This window comes from Erpetoichthys calabaricus, chromosome 8, assembly GCF_900747795.2.
Source record: "Erpetoichthys calabaricus chromosome 8, fErpCal1.3, whole genome shotgun sequence".
In the NCBI taxonomy this organism is placed as follows: Eukaryota; Metazoa; Chordata; class Cladistia; order Polypteriformes; family Polypteridae; genus Erpetoichthys; species Erpetoichthys calabaricus.
This window is the reverse complement of record NC_041401.2, coordinates 48,234,340-48,248,942: the sequence shown is the minus strand read 5'-3', so window position 1 is coordinate 48,248,942 and position 14,603 is coordinate 48,234,340. Positions and strand designations below refer to the sequence as shown.

Below are 14,603 nucleotides of genomic sequence, written 5' to 3'. Positions count from 1 at the left end.
AGAACAGGCTTTATCAAGATTAGACTTTCTATAATGTTTTTGGATCTCCTGCAGTTGGCTCTGAAGCTATACATTTGCATGATAGAGTGCAAGCTCATACTGTTAGTGACTCATCGACAGGCTGATGTATCTTGTTAGTGGTGTTACATAGTGGTGCTACCTTCCTTTGAAGTTACTGTTCCCAGCGACTGCTCCCTGCTCCTTGCAATGGGACACAAATGGTTTGAAATGGCAGGATGATCTTCTTTTACTTTTCAGTCGTGTGGCCTATGTTAAGGACAGGGGTCTTGAGCACTGCACTATCAGATAACATTGCATCTCTGAGCACTGGTCTCTCCACTGTAAGTGAGCAAGCAAATGCAATGGTCACATTACTGTCTTTCTCCCAGGACTACCACTATCACCGGCATTATAGGTCCTGGATCTCAGCATTTAGACTCTCCTTCCCCAACTACTCTGTAAAACTGCTATGATCTGACTTGTCTTTTGCCTTGCATGTTGCTGGCTTCAGATTGATAATGTGATAGGGAAATTTCTAAATACAGGAAAAGGTGTATATAAGAAACTAGTGAAAAGGACCTTCATGTCTGTGAATAACAAAAGTAATTAAGTACAGTAAATGCATGCAACCAGGAGAGGGGACAAGATGGAGCTGAGGCTACAGCAATGTAGTTGGTACTGTTTAGTTGGTACTGCAGGTGTTAAGTGGGATAAAGAACATCAGTGGCTACCAGATGATTGATAATCAGATGTTAGAGGAGAATATGGACAGGACCTAAGAAATAAATGTGTTTTTCAGAGGATCCATCCACCAGTGAGGCCCTTCTCTAACACTGCTAGCTTGTAAGTGCCTAATAGGGAAGATCCACCTCCATGCTCGCCTACTCCTCTTCTTAAACAGACAATATTCTTGATGCTTGAGCAGCTTTTCACAGGCAAGGCAGCTGACCCCAAAAAAGCAATAGTAACCCTAGATTACACAATCCCCTGCACCTTGTCCCCAAAACACACATAGCAGTATGTGTTTCTCTGGTCTATATTGTTGATACAGAAGGGCCCACAGTCACCTGAAATTATGGTCACAAACATGTTCTTTAATTTCTTCAGTGCCTTCAACACTATTCATCTCAAAACAATGCAGACAGATACCCCACAGTCCCCAGATAAAGGATAACTAACAGAAGACATTTTGTGAGGCTCCAGGACTGTTATCTCCATTTCTCTCACCTTCTGTCCCATTGATTTTAGGTACAATTTCTATTTGCTGTATGTTATCTATAGAAGTTCCTAAATGATTCTTCTATTGCAGGCTGCATCCACAATGAAGATAATTGTCTCTTCTCATTATGCCTGTGTTCTAATGTCTCTTCTCATTATGCCTGTGTTCTAACCTGAGCCAAGTTTAAAAGACACATTGGCATAATTAAAATATTTCTTTAAATGAGTATATCTTTATTATTGTATTGTGTGTACAGTTCTAAGTGGGGTTCTTAAGTAACAGTTTGCACTGTTTGTATGATATTTGCTCCGTGTTTTATGCTCATTGTTGCCGCTAGAAAAGTTGAATTAAAATCTAAATATAACTAATTTCCATAGAGTGCAAAAACAATATGACATTTCTGAAAAAGCACAATTAAATAGAGGAGACACTGAAAATATTTGAAGGATCCATAATATAACTAGCGTTTAGAAAAACAATGGCCAAAATGTGTCCCTCTCTCTAAAAAGCTAATTATAGGAGGTAGAGAGAGAATGTCACAAAGTCACCGTCTTCCTTCCTAATAACATTTTCCATGCTTTTTTTGGAAAATTAATGACTGCAGTGTTATCACATGCCAACACATGCAAGTTGCACACCAGTTAAGTTCATGCAAAACCAATTTCCCGCTGTGTGCATGAGCATAACTATTGCTGTGGTGATGTTACAGTATGACCATCTTGAAGCCCCAGGAGACCCAGAATGGCAAGCCAGAAAAATGGTTGGAAAAAAGAAGACTTCAAAAACATTCAAAGCACTTTGAAACAATGAGTTGAAATTTATCTATCATTATATGTATAAGTCCTCGCTACCTTTACTGTAATGTTCTACTGTTTTATATGTTTTGTTCAGTTTACCTTAACTTCTTATCCCACCACTAATAATGTTAAACTATTTATTTATTAACTGATAAATATATGCTGAAAATCTGTATGACACCAACACCACACCCTAGTAGTTTAATCAAATTAAGACGGCTCTCTTATTTGCCTTCCTGTTAATATGTTTACTGTATGTCCAAAGCTGATTGTACTTATATAAACCTTAGTATTTACTCTGATCATGCATGTTTGTTTTACGTAACCAGGTTCCTATTATTGCATTACCTTCATATATGCAGTATATGCAAATGTACCATTAAAAGTTAGTCACTTTTTTAATATGAGTACTTTTAGGGTGTCATTGTTTCTTTGTTCACGTAACTTGAATTGCTGCTGCTTATTGACACTACCCAACAATGCATCTATCTATCTATCTATCTATCTATCTATCTATCTATCTATCTATCTATCTATCTATCTATCTATCTATCTATCTATCTATCAACACGTCTCAAATGTTATGATTAAGCAATAAAAAGTGGTACAAACTCCCAAAATGACACAAAACCACGACAGTGCCACTGAGAAACAGTCAATATAGTAATGTGCGCTTTGCCCAAAATTTAAGCATAGAAGCTGTTCACTCAACATAAATGAGCTCCATATGTGAGAGTGCTTCTACTTGGAACATCCACGAAAGTAGTGAAAATGTGCAACAAAATGTTAGCTGAGGGCAGTATATTTCAGAATGTGAAAAACTTCTCCAGTTACTGGCTTGTGTCAACTGTAGAGAACCTTGTTCGTGTGTCATGATTTTACATTCTTTGTATATTATTACCATGAGATAATCAACATTAATTTTGAAATGAAAAAAAGAAACTTTATAATGTATTATTCTTAAAGCCATTATTACAATGAATTGAATAGTGAAAGGAAAAGCAGATGCTCGGCTGAGAGATGACAGTGAATCTGATCAATTCATAACCAGAAGAGACCTCTGACTCTGTGTAGGTTAACGTAGGAAAAGGGATGTGTTCTGATGAAATACATTCATTTTAAAGCTCTCTGGCAAGATAACATGGATTGCTATTATTAATGTAATTTGATTTGAATGGCTACATATCTAAAAAGTGCGTCAGGACAAAGAAAGTGAATAAAGAAAGCTCTTGGCGTTGCTTGGACACAGAAAAATGATGTGTGATCAGAATATGAAACAGAAATAAGAGAAATATTTTTCCTATGAAAAACATTTGATTATTACAAAACATTGGTAGAAGGGGTTGGCACAGTTGGTAGCACTGCTGCTTCGTGGAGCCAGCATCCTGGGTTTAAATCTCATGCCTGGTCACTGTCTGTGTGAAGTTAATACTTTCTTCCTGTGTCTAGGAGGTTTTCACACCAAGTTCCAAAAGACATTCAGATGAATAGATGGAATGGATGAATCAATCCAAAGTTGGCCCTGTAAGAGTGTGTGGGTCAGTGATGCCCACAATGGATTGACAACCTGTCCAGGGCTATTTACTGCTACAAACAGGAAAAAAAATTAATTAGCATTTTCTGTAAAGGGCTATAAAAGTTTCAAATGTTGTAGATTGAAATAAATATGTGACCTAGATTAATGGCACGTCATAAACTTTACTGTCCCCTTAACATCTACAAACTAGTTTTGTAATCATTAATTACCATATATACTCACGTATAAGTCGGGTCTTGAAACCCGAAAAATCGATCATAAAATCAGACCCCGACTTTTACTCCCATTCAAAAATGTGACATGTACATTTTTTGTTGCCTCCTCCAATCTCGCATCATTTTCTCAGATGCATTGACTTTTGTTGCAGCAGCACAGTTACCAATTTCTTTCGCTACTTCAAGGACGTTTAATTTAAAACCAGCTTCATATTTTCTTCTGATCGAACACTCCATCGTAGATAAGGGATGCTCTTACGATAAAGGTTTATGAGAGTGTGAGAAACAAAAAACACAAAACAGTGTAAACGTTGCTTTGGACTGTGTGGTCATTTAGGTACAATAAAGAGAGAGAGAGGTTAGGAGCATGCGCTGATACAGTGCATTGCCGCACCCACAAAAAAAAAGGCAGTGTGTTCCGTGGTTACTCTCTTAGGTGGGCGTTAGCATATCATAATCTCTTGGACCAATAGCGTGAGTTTTCCGCATTCGACTTATATGACCGACATTATAAAATACAAGAAATTATTCAATAAAATCAAGTTCAAACTTATCCATGGGAGAACTTATCTGCGAGTATATACGGTAATTCTTTTATTTTAAAGTTTTTGACCTTAGATTTTACTTTTGTAATTTATTTTTTAAAGAATACCCAAAAATAATGCTTTAATATGTTATTTACTCTCCATAGTTTGTAGTGACAGCCAAGAAAAAAAAGTTTTCATACAGAATAGAAAAAAATCAGGCATCTATCTATAGGCATCTGTGGTGGTCAATGCTGAACGACAGCAACCAATATCACAAATGTCCTTGGATAAAATCTCACATTACTTGTGTTGCATATTTAATATGTCAAGTCATCCTGTTATGTCTTCACAAATACACGTATATTTTTCAAAATATTGTTAAATAAATCACTTCAGGAAATCGCTGTTGTGAATTGTCACAAACTCCACTCTGAGTCATAGCAAGGTTTGGGGCAGCCACCCGTATATTTGGTATCCTGGCTGCAAAGTTGCAAAAATGTAAACAGCACTGATGTGCACAAAACCGAGTCCAAAACAGAACTGAGGGAAAAAGGAAAATGTGGAGGCTTTTAAAGGGGAAGACAGGAAGTGAGGTTCAAAGGGGTCGGGCTGACAAGGGTCTTCAGCCATAGGCTTGAGCCCGGATGTGACATCACAGGGGCCGGAGCCAGCAAGGTCTTCCTCCATAGGCATGGACCCAAAAGTGAGGTCAAGAGGACCAGGTGGAATCTCCCGTGAATGGTCTGCAGGAAAGGGAGAAAAAGAGTCGGTGCACACTGCCACATCCCGGTTTGATTCGGAATTGCCCTTACTCAAGCCCTTTAGCTGCCTCCCATGCGCACGTGTGTGATAAAACAAAAATCAAACACACCCAAACATGATCAAGCATTTGAATTGCAGACCCACCTGATGTTGCTACATTTAAATTCATTTAAACAATTGAAGTTTATCGTATTACTGCAGTTTGTGAAACAGCACCAGCGAATTGACCTTCTGTTTGTTGAAGTATCTCACATATGCACAAATACGAGGCAAGTTCTCTTCCTGATCATGTTTTCACACGATTTTCTTTTGCTTTTAATCTTTAATACTATAACACTGTCTAACATTGGTCAATAGTAAATGATAGCAAAAATGTCCATGAAAAAATCTCATCCATGTCTTGTTGCATAATCCACACATCAAAGTTATCCAGCCGTGTATTTTACTAAAATGTGTTAAATAAACCACCTCCAGAAAACCCTCTAATAAGCTAAAATGGAACACTCTAAGACACGACTGAGCATTTGAATTGAAGACCCACCTTCTCCCCACAATAATTGGTCATGAGTCCAACCCAGTAATAGGACCAAGCTGTATGGAGAAGGTTAATCAGGCACATCGGCCCCACACTGAAGTGGAAAAAGATGAAGAGGAAGAATTCAAATCTGAGTATATTCCATTTTCTTTCATGAGAATGTTTTCAAGAATTCGTTATTTAACAATTAGTAAAAAATACATGTGTTTGGGATGTTGTGAACATAATGCCTGTATGACTTAATGTGGCACAATTAACGAGAGATTTTTTTCATTAATGGTTTTGATATTGTTTGCTGATGTCCAGTGCTGTTCACCATTGCCATCTATTCTATGAAAGTTTATCTCCCTGAATGAAAACATGAGAAAAAATGTTTTTCTCAGCCATTACTACAAGCTACATGGGGTAGGTAACCTAAAAAAAATTGAGTGGGGTATTCCTTTAAGTTTTGTATATTTCCTCAACATTTAAATGCACAGAAGTAAAATTTTTAGTGGTGCAGTAGAGTTTTTAGTGATGCAGTAGATATTACTTCTGTCCGTAAAGTTAAAGGAGCTAGATTTGATCACTATCTCTGTGTGAGTTACACATTCTCTTTATGTTTGAGGTTTTCTCTCACACACACCAAAGCTGTGCATGACATTTCTGCTGTACCTGTATTTTAGGTTTCCCATTTTCAGCTAGCATAGATGAGGGTATTCTCTGATAGGCATACACTCCTTACAGTTTGCTTCTTGCATTCCACCTATTCCTGCTCTAATAGTTCCTTAGTAACTTGTACTGGAAAATGAGTGTTTAGAAAACAGACCAGGAGAGCCTTTTTGTTTTGTTTTGTTTTGTTTTCCAGTTTCCTAATTTTTAATTTAACTTTCGTGGTAAAGCCTTTTTCCTTAAATTTAACCACAAACTGGGAATTAACCAAAAGCAAACACAGGTGTGAAATACTAAGAATGCTAAAGAGAAACAGCTACTTGGGTGTTATTTACACATCTCTGCTTATTATCAACTGATGGTTTAAATAACCCAAATATTTCAAAATAAGTAAGCATATAAGATCTCAACAAACGTTATCTGGAAAATGTTCCCCCTAATGTACAAACACGTCAACACTTGCTAAATACCTGTTAAAAGTGAGCAAAACATGTTGGGAATATCTGGATTGGGAAATGTAAAAAGTTCAGTTAGGAGAAGCCACAAGTAAAACATTAGAATAAAGTACCAGAGTTTGAGAATCATAGAAATCACAGCCACCAAAAGTAGTATACTTCATACTTCGTGTCTCTAGTCACAGTTGTTGTCATAGTTACAGTTTACATTACAGCCCCCTCCACATATAATTCTTAAATTTCTAATTCCTCTATATGGTGCTTGTACCTGTACAGTTATGTTGCAACAATGGATTCACTAACACCTCCTTTGGAACATCTCCAATTTCAAACAGCTGCATGATAGCTACGTATGCTTTAGTTTCCTTCTCCAGTTATGCCAGAGTTCTGTACACAGTAATAGACACTGAGTTGGTCTTGCCAGGCTGTACAATTCTTAGTTTCAAGCTTTGTTTCAATTGATCAAGTGAAACTTTTCCACATCCTGTTTAACACTGGAAGATCTTTGTATCTTTTGGTTATCTTAAAAGCTGTGAGCATCTTTGGCATTACTACTGAGCTGCCATAAATTGTAGAAAGGAAAAGAAAACTGTACAATAAGGTGAGAGAAAATGTGCTGCTGAACTGTTAGTTGTTGCTTTTACAAGGTAATCTATGGTGTGACCCTTAAAAGATCCTAGCAGCAGGTAAAAAAGAGGAGCTATATGGCAGGCCTGTGATGAGCCTGTAAGGGTTTGCTTTTCAAACCAGGCTGCGGTTATTCAGTACAGGTACCTGCCAAACTCCGGTACAGTAATCCCTCCTCCATCGCGGGGGTTGAGTTCCAGAGCCACCTGCGAAATAAGAAAATCCGCGAAGTAGAAACCATATGTTTATATGGTTATTTTTATATTGTCATGCTTGGGTCACAGATTTGCGCAGAAACACAGGAGGTTGTAGTGAGACAGGAACGTTATTCAAACACTGCAAACAAAAATTTGTCTCTTTTTCAAAAGTTTAAACTGTGCTCCATGACAAGACAGAGTTGACAGTTCCGTCTCACAATTAAAAGAATGCAAACATATCTTCCTCTTCAAAGGAGTGCGCATCAGGAGCAGAGTCTGTCAGAAAGACAGAGGAAAGCAAACAAATCAATAGGGCTGTTTGCTTTTAAGTATGCGAAGCACCGCGGCACAAAGCTGTTGAAGGCGGCAGCTCACACCCCCTCCGTCAGGAGCAGGGAGAGTGAGAGAGAGAGACAGAGTTTGTTTTTCAAACAAAAATCAATACGTGCCCTTTGAGCTTTTAAGTATGCGAAGCACCGTGCAGCATGTCCTTCAGGAAGCAGCTGCACACAGAAGGTAGCAACGTCCCTATCGTCTAGGTGTGCGAACAGCCCCCCTGCTCACACCCCCCTACGTCAGCGCAAGAGAGAGAGAGAGAGAGTAAGTTGGGTAGCTTCTCAGCCATCTGCCAATAGCGTCCCTTGTATGAAATCAACTGGGCAAACCAACTGAGGAAGCATGTACCAGAAATTAAAAGACCCATTGTCCGCAGAAACCCGCGAAGCAGTGAAAAATCCACGATATATATTTAAATATGCTTACATATAAAATCCGCGATGGAGTGAAGCCGCGAAAGGCGAAGCGCGATATAGCGAGGGATCACTGTACTCCTAGTGAGTCCCACAAAGCTGAGATGAAAAAGCAAACAAATGAACTTACAAAACAACATGTTCAAAGAGCACTGAAGAAACATTGTCAAAAATAAAATGAACAAAACATTTAAACAGACTAATCAAAGCCTTGGAAAATAATGAGACAAAAACTTCATGAAGATGATGTTTACCTATCTGGATAAGATTAGAAAAGTTTAAAGCTAACCCAGATCTCCTTCTGTGTCTTTTCCATCCATGTTATCCACTGCCAGGTTGCATACCAGCAAAGGTGTACTAAACACAATAAGGTATATATCTGTGAGCAAGATGGATATTAATGACATAACATTGGTACAGTCATTAAATAAATACGAGGGGGGACCCAAAAATAACCGGAATTTTGTTGTTGTTAGGTTGGTACTTGTAGTACGTGGTTGGGCCGCTAGGGCGATCTAGTTACACTCCTCACAAGTCAGTCTGCCAAGTGCCATCAGTCTGGAAGGTTGTGCTTGTGTTCAGTGAATTTTTTTGTAAAAGTAGGTTGCGCAACAGTGTGAGAAGGAAACGCCCTGATTTGTGGGAGTCGGGCGATTGGTTCTTTCATCATGACAACACTCCATCTCACACTGCTCTCAGCATTCGCCAATTTTTGGCAAGAAACGGTATGACAACCTTGAACCACCCACCCTACTCACCAGATTTAGCTCCGTGTGATTTCTTTTTGTTCCCTCGGATGAAAAAAGACTTGAAAGGAAGGCGTTTTGCTGACGTCGAAGAGGTAAAACAAGAAACGACCAGAGCATTAATGGGCATTACTTCAGACAAATTTAAAAAATGTTTCGAACAATGGAACAAACGGTTAGATAAGTGTATTTCCGCCAATGGAGAGTACTTTGAAGGAGGTTTTGGCATGGTTTTTACTCCTACATTTATCCTGCTGTAAAATGTTAAATTGACAACAGTGCTAACACCTGTTTCAGTAATTTCAGTTTTCCATTGGGGCGGCACAGTGGTGCAATGGTAGCGCTGCTGCCTCGCAGTTAGGAGATCTGGGTTCACTTCCCAGGTCCTCCCTGCGTTGAGTTTGCATGTTCTCCCCGTGTCTACGTGGGTTTCCTCCCACATTCCAAAGACATGCAGGTTAGGTGCATTGGTGATCCTAAATTGTCCCTAGTGTGTACTGGATGTGTGTGTGCATGTGCCCTGCGGTGGGTTGGCGCCCTGCCTAGGATTTGTTCCTGCCTTGTGCCCTGGGATTGGCTCCAGCAGACCCCCGTGACCCTGTGTTAGGATATAGCGGGTTGGAAACTGACTGACTGACAGTTTTCCATTGGCATGTTTGGTGGCTTCACCCTGCAAATGCCTGGAATCTCCTCTGCTATATGTTTACACTTCATGCACCATCTTTGCTCATTTCCCTATTATGCTCCGCTAGGCTTCAAGCTTTTAGATGCTTGGCATGTTTTTAGTTCAACAACATAAAGCATAATGGGAGAACTAAGCAATATAAAGGGAAGGTCCAATCAACTAATCTTTTCAAAGCAAAGAGGCCATTTCTTTCAATTTGTCTATACAGTAAGTACCCAGGCAGTGTGAAATGGTATGAGGCTATAGCCTTTAGTCATTGTAAATGTCTGCTAATGACTGTAACACCATCTTAAAGTCCTCAGCTATGGAAGTAGAATACATCAAATATGAAAAAATAGAATTTAATCATCTGTTGGGGAATGTGCCCTCATTTTTTTAGATCCTTTTACGCTTGACTGGAGAAGTTAAATTACCACTGCATTCTGGTTGCACTTCATTCCTTTTCACAGCAAGTATTGTACTTGAAACAAGAACTGAGCCTGGACAAGAAGTAGTACATGACCACTGGTAGATAGCGCAAGAGCCATAAACTGCCAAATCAGAAATTTGAAATGTAAGCATTATATTTAAACCCTGAAGTGCACCTCCCTATGTCTGCACCAGTCCATGTAAATAAAGTGTCATCAAGCTGTTTTTTCCACTCATACACTATTTCAGCAATAATGCATCACTACAAGTACACATTTTCCAATATGGCTTTGTTTCCAATGCCCAAGAAATTTATCTTGACAACCATTGATAAAATCCACTGCTTTGCATCTCTTCCTTGAGTATCAAAGAAAACATTCAATGTTGATATGACAGATTTGCACGGTAAGAAGAAGGATTATGTGTTTTTTCTTTTTATTTTTAAACACTGACATTTAAAAAACAATCTGAGAATCCTGACATTTGCTGTATTGCTGAAATCTCAGTTTTAAAAAATAGGTCCTTTAAAAGGCAAATTATTTAAAACAAAAGCCAAAGATATGAAAAAGTCTGGGATACCACATGTCCTGGGCACTGTTATAATGCAGTTATATCAAAAGTAGTACTCTATTATTATTCAGCTTTAATTGGTGAATATTTGTGAATAGGCACTGATATTTACTGAGGGGTGAATGACTGTTATATAATATAGTCATGAAGTATGATGTTAATATCCATTTGCAAAAATTAAAAATTATCCCATACAATTGTGTTGAAGATTTACTTTTAAATGGATAAATTTGACACTTTTGCCGATCACTCTGCATTCAGTATCTCATAATGACAATGTGAAAGCATATTTTCAGAATGTTTTTTAAATGTAATACAAATCGACAACTGTAATCTCTCAATGATATAAGTGTTTAAAATTCTTTACTGTGACACTCTAAGGGCAGAGGTGTTCTGACTATACTTGCGCCCATATTGTAAGTAAATCTGGAGGATTCTACCAGGTGGCAGTGTGAGATGCTGTTGTGAAGATGCAAAAAAAGGCAGCAACAGTAACACAGAAGATGGTATGTGAGACCTTTAAATGTATTGAGATACTGCGATGGAAAATATGCGATGCTTGTATTGCCTATGCGAGGAATGGATGAAGAAAAACACAGTAGACCCCCACGAAGATGCGGTTCAGGGTTCGAGGCCTCAGTCGTTCGCGGATTTTTCCTTAGAACCTAACTAATAATTGTTAGAGGAAATGGCAAATATCCTCCACAATTTTTTATGGGTTTTTTTGTGGCAATACTGCACTGTGTAGAGAACAGGAAGCAACCATAGAGGAAAATGCGGCTTGGGATGGTGAAAGTAGCCTATCCAAGAGTGTTGTAGTCTACTAGAATTTGAAACTGCAACTCCCAGCAGTTCCTGCAGTGGCTCTGATTGGTCTTCTGCTGAGGGTGCAGGGGCTGTTGGGGTCAAAGGTTGTCAGCGTGGCATTTAAAAAGGGGGCCGACAACCAAAAGAAAAAAAAAGTTTTCGTAATTTGTGTTTCAAGTTCCTGTCTCTGTGCCTGCCTTCTGTTGGGTTACCTGTACTTATTCGTTTTGTCCTGGATCTGTGTACATTGGACTGTAAGTGGATTCATTGCCATCCTGCAAAGAAAGGAACGCTCCTGAACCCGTCCACCCATCTTCACCATTTCAGGATCTACTGGTAGGACTATCTTTACATTCCCATTCAATGTGCGGATCTCTGTACTATCTATTTTCATCATTACATTTCATCCGTTGCCATCTTTCATGGACTTTACTGTGTGTGTTTTGTTGGTGCTTTGTTAGTTTTAATGTATAATCACCGTAAGGGGAACAGGGGTGGTATGGTTGTTTTCATTACATTCTTTATTTGCTGTTTGATTACCGGTTTGCTTTGTTTTTGTCTCTGTTTGTGAGTGAGTGCGGGTTGGGTCAAGGCTGGATGCGTCCCTGGAATCTCCACCATAAAAATAAATAAATCAACATCTTCTCGACGGTGTGAATCTTTGTGGCACTGGACTGCTACAGTGTTATTCATTTCTCCTTGCTGCTGATTGACTGCTGCCCGGTGATGCATTTGCCAGCACGTAGGAGCCGTGTATATTCGGTGATGTACATTCATTGAACACCGCAACCGGCTATTGTCGGTTCCCAGTGCAATTTACCAGCACACCGGAGACGATCATTCAGTACCGTACATTCGTTAAGCAGCCAGCTCATGACCACTGCCAGCCCCTGCAGCACTGCAGCCTCACTGTCTCTGGGATTGAGCCGTTGCACTATACTAGCCCGCAGTCATCAGCGTTTACCTCTGTGTGCTTGCATGCAGCCAGTTCAGCGCAGTTGGCTCGGTGATTTACTGAATTTCATCAATGGCATCAGTTGCACCTTGTACATATTGTTCCAGTAGTTTTTTTAAATAGTTTTTACAGTTCATTAGCAGTGTGTAAAATGATCAGTGTTGAAGTAATTGTGATGCTCTTTGCATGAAAAAAAATGTGTTCCATTAAAATTTCATTTTTTCTTTGTGAATTGTGACGTTTACTTAAAAAGTGCAGCAAAAAAGTATTTGGTGTCGAGGGATGCATTAACCCCCAAGTATGTGGCAGTTTAAGGGCTAAAGCCCTAAGATGCCGTTGAAACGCCCTGCCCCCTCTAAGGCTTCTGGCAATGAAAACACGCTTGCATGAATTACAGTACATATAGCGGTAACATCAGTATTTTACATTCTAGCACTGCGGGAGACATATCAGTACAGTTCTGTACAGTATACGGGTTTACCTTTACATTCTTTTTTTTTTGGTTAATGTATTAAGCTGAGGTTGAAATGAAATTAAAGTGTTTTGGGGGCATATTTAGGGTTTAAACTATAAAAATAGGCATTTTTTTAACCATATCCATAATTCGCGGTTTTTTTACAATTCGCAGGTGCTCTAGGAACGTAAATCCCTGCTAATTTTGGGAGTTTACTGTGCCATGAATATATTCATTAAGTTTGATGATGTGCTTCACCACATTAAACCATGCATCAATCATCAAAGCACGCACATTGTATCTGTTGACGCTGCAATGAGGCTTGCTGTCACACTGCTTTATCTGCAATGGCCAAATCCCCACTTCTTTTCTCTGACATTTTCTGCTTTGCATGGACATATCTGTCTCGAATTTGCTTCCATTTCGTCTTGCATGTTTCGACATTCTATTCTGACAGGCATGTTTGTCACTATGGAGATGTTGATAGTAAACAACGATGCTGACATCACGTACCAAAAGTTGAACACACATGCCACTCAGATTTCTGCTGGTACTGCAACTTGTGCATGCATCATGTTAATTTCTGAAGACGTGCTCAGAGGACACTTCAAAGAGCACTGGGAATGTGTGGCAGCCATGATGCATTCGCGCAAGTGTTCTGTGCGTCAAGTATATCCCGGCCCTAAATTGTAGTCAGGTATATTGTGTTTGCTTTAATTATCCTTGAAATGTGTCCAGAACTTGTTTGAAGTCAACCTGTAGCAAACTGAATTGACTGGGTATTATTTAGAAAATTACAAGTCCATGTCTGTGGTGGGCTGGCGCCCTGCCCGGGGTTTGTCTCCTGCCTTGCGCCCAGTGTTGGTTGGGATTGGCTCCAGCAGACCCCCGTGACCCTGTAGTTAGGATATAGCAGGTTGGATAATGGATGGATGGAATGGACATGTCCATGTATATAAGGTTCCACAATTCATACTGCATTGCAGGACAAAAACCAAGCCATGAATTCCAAAGTAGTCTTCCATGATCAAACTGTTGTAAGGCATAAATCAAGGCAAGGGTATAAAACCATTTCTATAGGTTTGTGTGTTCTCAGGAGCACAGTGGACTCAATAATTGTGAAATGGAAGAAATTAGAAATGCAAAAACCACCAGAGCTCTTCTTAGAATTGACAGGCTGGTCCTAGTGAACCAAGAACCCAGTGACCAACAGAACTTCAGTAGTCCTCTGTTGAAATGAGAGAACCTGTCAGAATGAGAACCATCCTAGCATCGCTCCATTAATCAGACATTTATGGTATCGTGGCTAGACAGAAGATACTCTTGATTAAAGGTTTGCCAAATTGCTTTTAAAGGACTCTGAAAGTATGAGGAAAAATATTCTTTGATCTAATGAGACAAAGATTTAACTCTTTGGGCAGAACTTCAAGCACAATGTCTGTCGAAGTCCAGGCACTACTCATCACCTGACTAATACCATCCATATGGTAAAGGATGATGGTGGCAGCATAATGTTGTTGAGGTACTTCTCAGTGGCAGGGACAGAAAAACTGGTCAGAACTAAGGGAGCAATGAATGTAGCCAAATACAGAGATTTTCTTGAAGAAAATGTGCTCCAGATTGCATGCAATCTCATACTGAGACGACAAACTTTAAAATACAACAATGACCTGAAGTATACGGTACAGTCAAGACAGTGCCGGCGAG

General features: G+C 39.3%; 1 protein-coding gene across 1 annotated transcript in view; it reads left to right on the top strand.

Annotated features, from left to right (window-relative positions):
- The window catches only part of lrp1bb (low density lipoprotein receptor-related protein 1Bb), a 2,167,948-nt gene that overhangs the window by 1,200,904 nt on the left and 952,441 nt on the right, over positions 1 to 14,603 (top strand). The window lies entirely within an intron of this gene.